Genomic DNA, 11,156 nt, shown 5'->3' with positions numbered 1-11,156 from the left:
ACATAATGAATGACACACTACAGGAACCACAGATTTTTTATTTTCTATTTGTTTTTGTCTGTCTTACTATTCAGCTAGTAGAGAATTAAAAGTGATATTGTATGCTTTTGTAAGCACAGAACCACATTCCACTCAAATACAGACCTGTACCTATTCAGTAAAAAACTTAAATTCTCATCTTCTCGCTTTCCATGAGATTTATTTTTTAGTTTGTCACGTTTCATTTCCCTATTGTTACTACAGACTCCATGGGGTACCATAAGTGAAGATTCACCAGAATTCTCCATTGTAAGATCCTCCTTTTGTGCTGGCTTTTGTCCTGGCAGGAGATAAACCATCTCCTTCACTTTGTCTGGGACACAGATGGGTATGGGCAACATTCTTCCATTACTGAGTCATTAATCAACAGGATCTATTTTTCCACTGTTTAGTGGCCTCTCTTTTTCAAAATTTTGTCATTGAGTAGACTGTTGAATATTTTCTATTTATATAAGCCTGATCTTTTCCTAAACCAGCTTGAATTGATTAGTTTAGTGTCAATATTCTCTAAACCGTGCAGTTTTTCTATATTTTTAATAAAATATGGACACTTGAGAGCTTCCTGCCTCCATGGCTCGTTGAAAGATGAAAATGGGCAAAATGTAATGCAGCAATAAGACCACCATTTACCATGACTTTTTCCAGATACGGCATTTTGATAAAAATTAAATTTTGTCCTTGAGCATTCAAGTATTGAAAAATATTTGTGAGTTTCAAAAATCCAGTGCTGGTATCCGTGAAATAGATGTAGAACCATTCCTCATTCTTTACAGCAACTCCTAAAGGATATGTTGTGGCATACCATCCAATGGATAAATGTAGTTAAAGCAAGTATTTATATTTGCAAACAAGTTCTTTTTTTTTATTCTACAAAGTTCATATTTGCTCGTATCTTACAGCTTACAGTTTCTCTAGTCTTATCTAGTCTCATACTAAAGGAAGGTTAGAAGTACTCTTGTGATGCAAATCCTTCACAGGCATGTCCTCTAGGTAACCCAGACCGTGAAAAACCTTCGTGCTTAAAGTACAGAAATGTAACTAGTTTTGAATGTCAATGATACCTGTGGCTGTGTTTCACCATTAGCATTGTGGCATATGCTTCTGGAGTATTTACCATGCTTTTATTCACATCACGAAGCGATCTCAGAGCATAGGAACTAGGTTCCTTTTGGATGAGATTAAACTAGACGATATGCTCCAAAAAGCACACCTAATGCTCTCCAGGCTAGAAATACCCCTAAGTAAACCTTCCTGAAATATGTGGTGTGCATGTTAAGCTCTCAGCACAAACTCTTTCTTGCCACAAATCCTTTGCTATTGTAGTCTGCACTACTTACTAACATAGACATCATTCATGTGGCTCACCTGAACCTACCTGCAGAGCAGAGACTACCTAGATGGGCTTTGCGAATCTGACTGGAAACTTCAGTCCATCCAGCAAAGTGAACTTCAAAATGGAAACACAGATGGGTCAGGCTCCTGTGTGTTTGAAAATTAGTTTGAAGGTATGTAATGTAGCAGCTAAGTAAAAAGCCCTGGATCCCCTTAGTCAAACACAGTCCAGAACAATTAATTTTCAGAACTTGCTTTTTTTTTTTCTTGGCATGATATGATGAATGTTTGAAAGGCTTCCTTAGAAGAAGGGTATTCTACTGAATTTCTTTGCATTTGGAAGATGGCATTACGGATACATATGTTATACCTTTGCTTGAAAAAAATGCATTTTGTCTGCTACTTTTATATTCCTCATGAAGCAAGCAAATAGAGAGATAGGGTGTCTTTTATAAAATTAAAAAAAAAAAGAAAAAGAAAAAACAGAGACAGAGAAAGAATTGCATCTGTGTATAATTACAGCTGATGTGCTGAAAATTTACTGATCTTTTGTGAGCTCATCCTTAAAACCTCACACAATCATCCCCTTTATGCCAGCAAAATTAGTTTTGTAGCTTGGATTTTTCTACATCTTAAATGTAAAAATAAAGCAGTGTGTTGGGAAATATTATCAGCACCACTGTATTTCTAACGAGCTATAATACATTGCTGTATGTTGGTTTCTGGGTTAAGCCTGGCAGTAAATTTGTAAGCACATAAAACCATGTAGTACTTTCACCTTATATGATACAATATGGAATTTTGACATATACAAGCTGTGTATTTGAAACAAAGTAACCACAAATTCTTACAATTCAGAAAGCAGTAGTATTTCCGTAAAGAGAGGACATCATTTACTGAAATTGTTTTTACTAGGCACACCCAATTTTTACTTTTATGAGGCCAAGATAAGTAACTCTGATTTCTTAAGTTATTTTAACAACAAACTTAAATATTTGAGCTTCACATTCACTTTTAGGATTAGTAATGCCTATCAGATTGAGGTTTTCAATTAAATAGAGCTCTTAATTTTATTTTAAGAATGTAAGAAAGGCTTTACTGGGTCAGACCAATAGTCTATCCAACCCAGTTTTCTGTCTCCAGCAGTGGCAATAGGAGAGGCTATTCACAGAGCATAACAACCCAGCTGTTTTCAGAGGTTCATTCCTCTTTCACTGCCCACAACACACCATCGTTGTGTTAGGGATGCCAGAGGTACATCCCTTCCCTCTGGCGATATTGTCCATCTATTTGTCTAATCCCTTTTTGAACCTGCTGACACAGTTTGCCTCTACAATCTCATGTGATAGTGAGTGCCAGAAGTCCACTACCTTGTGTTTAAAGAAATGCTTTGTTTTATCTGTTTTAAGCTGAAGTTCTATTATTTTTATTAAGTTCTCATATTATACAATAGAGTGAACAGAAGTTTTGCCTTATCCACTATTTTCATGACTTTGTAACCCTTCATCACTTTGCTTCCCAGCCTTCTCCTTTCACTGAAGACTCCCAACCTTTTTAGTCTCTCCTCATAAGGTAGCTACTCAATCCCTTATTCATTTAAGTTGCCCTTAGGGTTACATGCTGTTACACAGAATGCTTTTTTTTTTTTTTTTTTTTGAGAGCTTATCAGCAAATTCTGAGATCCAATTGCCATACTGGTGAAAAGAAAACTGAAGGCCTCCGTATTATCGATTTGATAGTTGCTTTTCGAGTAACACAGGTTAATTTTCCGTATTGATTATTTCTAAAGGTTCAAAAAATTAATTCTGGATAATATAGTTTGATTTTCCTCCTTATTAATTCAACCTATTTTATACATCATGCTATTCATTAAATTCAAATTTAAAATTTTGAGGAGTTCCTTATTTTTGCTATTGCAGGCTAGTATATTTAGCTGTGCTTCAGTAATACTTACACTTTCCTCTAATGTGATATTTGGTTATTCCTTTAATGCATTTATCTATCTACAGCTCTTTTAATTATGTTAGGCTCTTCTGGAATGCCTTTAAAGTTTTCCTCAAAGACTCTGAATCGTATATATTCATTGTCTTCTCTGACACACAGTATTTCTCCTGCTCTAGCAACTTAGGCTGAACACTGGTTTTGAAAACTTTCCTTTTTGCTTTCCTTTGGCGGGTGTTTTTTCCACCTCATATGTTAGAGGTTTAATTTTGCATTAGTAACAAGTATTATGTAGAAGTAGAGAAGCTTATGGCTACAGGTAGCTATCTTCTTTTCTCTCAGGAGAAAAATACAAGCATTGTGCTGGCTGTTACTGATTTATAGAACACAAAGGCCTCATTCATTCTCATTTCAAGGTCATCGCTATGTGATCTTCTTGACAAGTTTGAACAACTTGCAGATAAGCATCAAGAAGTCCCCGTGAATAACAATGACTAAACTGTCAAGACAGTAATAGTATGATTGAAGAGAGCATCCTCTAAATGCAACACATACTAAGGAATGTGGAGAAAACTTCCACACCTTATAGTTGTGACAAAATGGGATGTGCCATTTTTACTGTAATGGTGAACTGGATTACTGATTGGAATCAAATCTTAAACGAATGGCTTATTTAACTAAGACGAGAGGAGGTTTGACATTTTGAATAAAGCAGAGCGATGTGCAGAAAGCTCATATAATATTTTCTCTGACTCTTTTGTTCCTCTGTGGGAGGCCACTGTATAGCATTCAAGAAAATTCCGTGACGTTGCTGAGTTTCATATGAGCGGATTGACAGGATGCCCAGTTTGGCACAGTTTTCTATTTCCGATCAGGATTACAAATAGCAGGAGTGGCAAAGATCCAAACTGACCTATACTGGCAGAATAATTCAAGTAATTGTACTTGTAAAGTATTGCAAACACATTGAGTCCTTTACTTTCATGTGGAGTTCAAAATGCTTCAAAACTCTCATGGTACGCTGCACAATTGTGCCTTCCATGCTGCATACGTTGATTAATAATGTGGTGAGATACCACATGAGACTGAGACAAGAAGATACATACAACAAGGTTTAAAAGAGTGATAAACTGGGTTTATTTAATTCCTAGATAAATTTCATAGAAGTAGGACACACATGTGAAAATTAGATGGCAAAGACTCCCATGCCCAGTACGACTAGGAATGTCATGTACACTAATTAAGCAAACAGAAACAAGAAAATAATTTGTATGTATTTTTGAGATGCATACAATTCACAATAGAACAGGTTTCCAGTCTCAGTGCCAGATAAGCCTAGCCAAAAAGGATAATTGATTGGTTTTATGCACCATTGCACAGTGTCCAAAGGCATTCAAAATCTATGGTTGATTGCATTTTGAATATTGCCAAAATGAATACAATCCCCTTACTGTTGAACAAGAACATAATATTTATATTGACAATTGAGAACTTTGAATAATACATAGTCCCATCATGTCTCTTGTACAAAATTAAGACTCTTTTATGTCCAAAATAAAAAACAGATTGCACAGTCCAAATAGTTAGGATTTTGTCAGCATTTTTCAATTAAAACTGCTTATTTGTATAAGTTTTGTCTTCGTCATATAAATATGAAAATACATTCTTATAGTATAGACTTGGACTCAATTCAACATCCAGTTTTTCTTGTATGTTCTTATATTAAGCTATCTGCCCTCTCAGAAGGAGATATAAAGGAAGTTCTTAGTTTATGAGGCTGAGAGAATAAAACAATGTTCCCATTTAAAAAATTTTTGTCTCAAAAGTTAGTATTAAATATGGAGACAACTTTCAAGAAGAGCGACGAGATTCACTTTAACAAAGCACAGGCTGAAGGAGAGTATGTTCTCTCTCTGAAAAACATCCCACTTTTCAGCCAAAATTTGAAATAAAATGTTATTTCAAAATTTCTGATGGAACATGGAAACAATCACTATGTTCTGTGAGTGTCCCAGTCAAGCAAGAATGTAGGATCACTTTTGACATACCAGTTTTGAGGTACTTCAAAAAATTCTTCTCAGACTCAAACTTCACTGCATGCATTTAAGTATTTTGAAAATTTTTAAAAAATATTTTATTAAAATATCTTTAAATTCACTTTCTTTCTTTTTACTTTCTAATTGCAGGGAGCCCTGCTATTTGAGCATAGAGTTGAGTTTCAGTAGATCTTCCTTTTATTTCCATCACTGCCATTATGTTCTTTTAGAATTCTGTGCTTTGGATTCTTCATGAGTAAAACATGGAGAAAAATAATTTCCTTGGTATAAAGCTTCAGGATTTATTGATGAAAGTATGTCTTCACACAAATCAATGAGATTCATTTTGGTTACTGGGCTTACATAAAAGCTGTAAGGTATCTAGATATCCTAGAACAATTTTGAGACCTAAAATGATTGATCTTTCTTTAAGGGATGAGTTTAACAAGCTTTCACCTGCATGGAAGGCAAACAGCCTATCCCAGGCCAAGGCAAAGACTTCTTTGTTTTAAGGGAAGTTTTTGTTGTCATCAAAACTTAAGGAAAACAAAACAAAACAAAAGGTAAGTGGACTGCCCTCACCCTTGCAGTATATCCAGTGGAGCAGTTACATTTTGCTCAATGGAAGGCTTAGATTGAAGTTCCTGCCACAAATCTGGCAGAGGAGTGACTTGGGGCCCTCTGTACTCATTGGATTTGGGGCTTAGAAGACCTTCTCAGAAGAAAGTGCACACAGAAAGGCTGATACAACTGGCATGTTGTGCTGATGCTGGACAGTCTCTGGGACAAGGGGAGTCTCTGAGTACAGTAAGCACAGTGCCCCTGCCCAAAAATTACCTCTGAATGTTCCCTTCATTCTTTACAGGCAGAGGAAAAAGGCACTGGGCTGCTTTGGGCACCTAATTCCCACAGAAGGCACAGCTGCAAATTGCATTTGCTGTTGGCTAGCTTAGTTTACAGTCTGCCCTGCAAACTGATTTCAATTAATCCCCTTCTCAACACCTATTTTTTCCAGGGCATTGAGCATGGAAAGTTCACTCAAAATTCTGAATTTCTGGAAGTGAGATGGTTTCCAAGAGTCAGGCACAGCAATACTAAGTTTTATAACTTACATGTCTCTCTTAGATCTAGATAAAGGTTGTCTGCTTGTGAGTGTTAGATAAAAAGGAGATAATCTTTCCTGAGTGTTAGATAAAAAGGAGATAATCTTTCCTGTGTGATGAATGCCACTGAAGCAAGGCATTGCTTTCCCCTAATTTTCACACATTTCATAGTGGATTTTTAAGACAGGGGCACTTATTTCTGTTTTTTTGATCTTACCACAACTTAAATTTTTTCTTTCTTCTTGTCTACTATTCCTCCAGTGTCCTTGTGACATAAAATGGCATGAGCTGTACAACGTAATTGATACCGGATCACTGATGTAAATGCATCTGCTGGGTCAGAGTATAATGAGAAGCTGCACAATGAAGAACTTTAAAGACCAACGGTGAAGTCATGAAGGCAATCAGAGCACCGGGGATAGAGGTGGCGTGCTACGCTGTTGTCAGGAGGGCTGCAAAGACACTTGTGCGGACTGGCTGTTCTGCAAGGGCCGAGGTCTGACTGCCTTGCCCAGGTGACGGAGGATGCTTTGAGGTTATGGAGCACCAGTTTGGAATTTTACTGCGGGATGTCCCAGGTACCAGTTCCAAATATTAATTTGTGTCATTTTTTAAGTTCTGTGAGAATTCTGCAGAACTGCTTTCTACCTTTGTTGAAGCTATTTCTAAAACATTAATTAGGATTTCTATGGTTCTTTTAGGCAGTATGGGAGAAGATCAGAGAAAATTGTTCAGGATGTGCTGTTTAATTTTGGCACACACATTGTAGGCCAAAGCTGTTTATGTATGTGGTTAGCACAGTAATAGAGGGGGGGAAAACAAACAAACAAAAAAACAAACCAGAAAGCCAGTTGCAATGAATGGCAGTTTAGTTTGTTCTTATTTGTGGTGGGGTTTTTTTGCTAGTGATTATTTGGGGAAAAAACAGTAAATCCCATCTACCCAGGAGTTAAATATTCAGCACTGCTTACTAGTGATCTAGCATAGCATTAAAAACATGACATTTACTGGCAGTTATTAATGTTCTAATAGTACGTGATTTAGACCATTCTGAGAGTTAAGATGGTACTGTATAAAAAGCTTCCACACATATATCCAGCTCCAGAAAAAGTCACAACAATGCCCCAGCAGACACAGGAAATCTTGTAGAAAACTATCTCAGTGCAGACTAGACAATATTTTATTCCTGGCCATACAGAATATTTTAATCAAGGCATTTACATATATAAAGTGTAGTTTCAGAAAATATGTACGGTTTTTGTTGTCTTTTAAGCTGAAACCAAGGACTAGATTTAAAAGCTATTTAGATGTCTAGAGTTACAAGCAAGTGTCTAATGTCATCTTCCAAAACACCTAGCACAAATCAGTTTTCTTAATCAATTAGATTGCTAAACATTAATTTTTAGGATTTTTTAAAAACTTACTAGAACTGCACTTTGTCCCAGAGCACCAAAGGGAAACTGCAATACTAGAGAATTTTTTGAGAGATCCCTAATTTTATCCTAAGCTGCTGTATTTTTGCATTGGGGATGTCGCTTACTGAGGTTAAAGAATGAATACAATTTATTGAAGCTGGATTCACATTTTCAGCTTAGAAATCTGACTTTTTTCTTCCCTCTTGGGCATATTTGCAGTTCAGATAGAGAAGTCTGGAAAAGGGTGTAAAAACTAAATTCCTGGACATAAAGAATGAATTAGAAAGTAACAAAGACTAGAGGATTTTCAAAGGATGGATGTTTGTTACTTTCTGAAAATCTGAAAAATTAAAGTGCATCAAATTGGGAACCAAAACTGTGTAAATGTAGTGATAGATAGTTTGGCATGAATTTAATGGAATATATGTTTTTTGCTTAGATTTAAAAAATTGGGGAAATTGAGGATTAAGGTTATCCTTGTAGATACACTAATTTGTTCTGGATTATGTCTTTTTTATATATCTTACACAGTTAAACTGAATCAATACTGCATATTACAGCATTCCACCTTAAATTTAATATATGATTTGTTTTGCTGTAACCAGGGAAAATAATTTTGAGATAGAATAATTCGAAGGCAAATAAACCCCAGCTGTATTCTGAACTGTCTGACAAAGTGGTGATGGTCCTGGAAAACTGAATTACAGTAAGTAGGATCAAACATCTGTCACTACTAAAAGATAGAAGGAAACAAAGAAGTAACTTGAAGGCATCCACTCAGTTTTGCGAAAGTATTTCAAAATTCTGAACTATGTCCTTGTTGAATAGAATATTTCAAACATTTATGTGAAGTGCTCTGTTTCAAAGTAGTATTTTTTTAAATCCAAAAATTGAGCTCCTACAATTCTGCTTTCCATTCTGAAGTTACATAAATTTCCTGGATCACTAGAACTTCCTAAAAATGTTTGGCTTTAACAAAACAGTATGTTTGAGTAATATTTTTTAGGTGAAAATCTTCTTATCACTTTGAATAAGCTAAAATAACAAAAGCCAATGCGCTCTGTGTGTGTGTTAATTGACTAGACAAAAATCTAAAGCACAGATTCCACTGCAATCAAAATATTTGAAAAAAAGTCTGTTTTTAAACATCCTCTGTAAGTACAGACAGTCAGCACATAGTGTGAACTATGACTAGACTAGAATTTTTTTTTATCACATCAGACATACACCTTTTAATGGAAAGTTATTCCTACTCATCAATAAGCAGACACACAAAACAGGGAGCTTCCTTCTATCAATAACCTTTAACTGCGAGCAAACCTTCTGTTTCCTCAAGGCAAACAATCAGGTAGCTCTGACACCTGCAGCTACTGGAAACATTTGTCTAAGAAGGAATCAAACTAGTGGGAGCCTGGGGAAGTATAAATACAGTAAATGGCTTGAAAATACTTCAGCTGGTGCTTAGAAATTGTACAGTTATGAAGTACTGCTCTTTGCTAATAAAAACACCCTAGAACTCACCAAAAGTTAGCTTACTGGGCTGTTGGAGCAATTACCAGATATATTTAGGAGAGGAGAAAGCTATAGTATGGAGTGTTTATACATACAACTATATGAAGGCAGAACAGCTCTCTAAGATGACAATCGCTTTTAAGGTCTGCTGGTACATTTTACAGAACACATCTATCACTTTATTTTAAAAACACAGATCTATCAGTAGAAGTGGGCTCTGCCCATATGTGATTTTATAACCGTACACGTCTTACTAAAAAGAAATCACAAACTCAGCCTGACAGGAATAAAAGCCAAATTCTCAACGGTATCAGTGTACCTAGCAATCCAAGTAGTTATCTAAAAGCTCTTTATAATTCGCTTTGAGTAATTCCTCTGCATTTGACAGTTCCAAAGAGTCCATACTGGATTCAAATTGTGCTCTGCTACAATGACAATTACTTGTTTGAGTTCCCTACCAGTTTTACAAACATAATCTCAAGTATTTTTCTCCCTGGTATAGTTTTGTGAACTTGAACATGTATCTTTGTTAGTCATGGGCCTAAATAATGCCAATACATATTGGTCATCCTGGTTTTGGCAGGGATAGAGTTAATTTTCTTCCTAGCAGCTAGTATAGTACTGTGTTTTGGATTTAGGATGAGAATAATGTTGATAACACACTGATGTTTTTAGTTGTTGCCAAGCAGTCAAGGACTTTTCAGCTTCTCATACTGCCCTGCCAATGAGAAGGTGGGGGGCAGCCAAGGAGTTGGGAGGGGACACGGCCAGGACAGCTGACCCAAACTGGCCAAAGGGATATCCCATACCATATGATGTCATGCTGCAGTATATAACTGGAGGTTGGCTGGAAGGTTGTGCAGCTCGGGAACTAGCTGGGCATTGCCTTCAGGTGGTGAGCAATTTGTGCTGTTCATCACTTGTTTTGTATGTTCTTTTATCATTATTACTATTATTATCATCATCATCTTCATTTTCTGTCCTATTAAACTATCTTTATCTCAACTCATGAGGTTTTTTTTCTTTTCGATTCTTTCCCCCTTCTCACTGGGGGGGAGGGGGAGTGAGCTAAACGCTGTGTGGTTGTTTTGGCTGCTTGCCAGGTTAAACCACAACATCAGTATACATACCATACCTCTACATATCATTCCAAGATAATAATATGAAAAATGAGAGCATAGGCATAAGAAAACTTTAATCTGAATTTATTAAACTGTTCCTACATGACAGTGAAATCATCATGCTTACCAGCTGTAGAAAAACCTCAACAGTCAATCACAACTATGTAGTTTGTAAGAATCTTGCAGTTCATGAAGGTGCTCTTCAAGGACCTTCTCCAGCCCTTCATCATTCAATGTTACCTGCTCCCTTTTCTTCAGCCATGAAGGGAAGAAGGAAGAAACAGAATCAGAAACAGAATCAGAAACAGAAATTGAAAATACTCTGAACTGTTTAAATATAGGGTCAAGCTTGTATTATTTATTGGGAAAAACCCATGCTCCCAACATTCTGCCTCTGAACTTGTTAGGGTCACTGGGATGTCGTCAGTGCCATCAGCAAGATTACTAGTATGAGCGAGAGAAGTCGTTCAAATGCCTAAATGCTTTAGATAGCATGGAGTATTTGAAACATCTGCACAGGGCTTGCAGCTACTGGACCTATGGGAGACCCGCACTCTTCTAGAGCAATCGCTGGAATGCAGGTGGGATATCCTGCTGATCTTTCCTCAGGCTTCTGGGTTTCACCTGATAAACACAAATTATTTCTGGTAACAAGAA

This window comes from Grus americana, chromosome 2 (genome assembly GCF_028858705.1).
Source record: "Grus americana isolate bGruAme1 chromosome 2, bGruAme1.mat, whole genome shotgun sequence".
NCBI lineage: Eukaryota > Metazoa > Chordata > Aves > Gruiformes > Gruidae > Grus > Grus americana.
Note: the sequence above shows the minus strand (reverse complement) of the source record.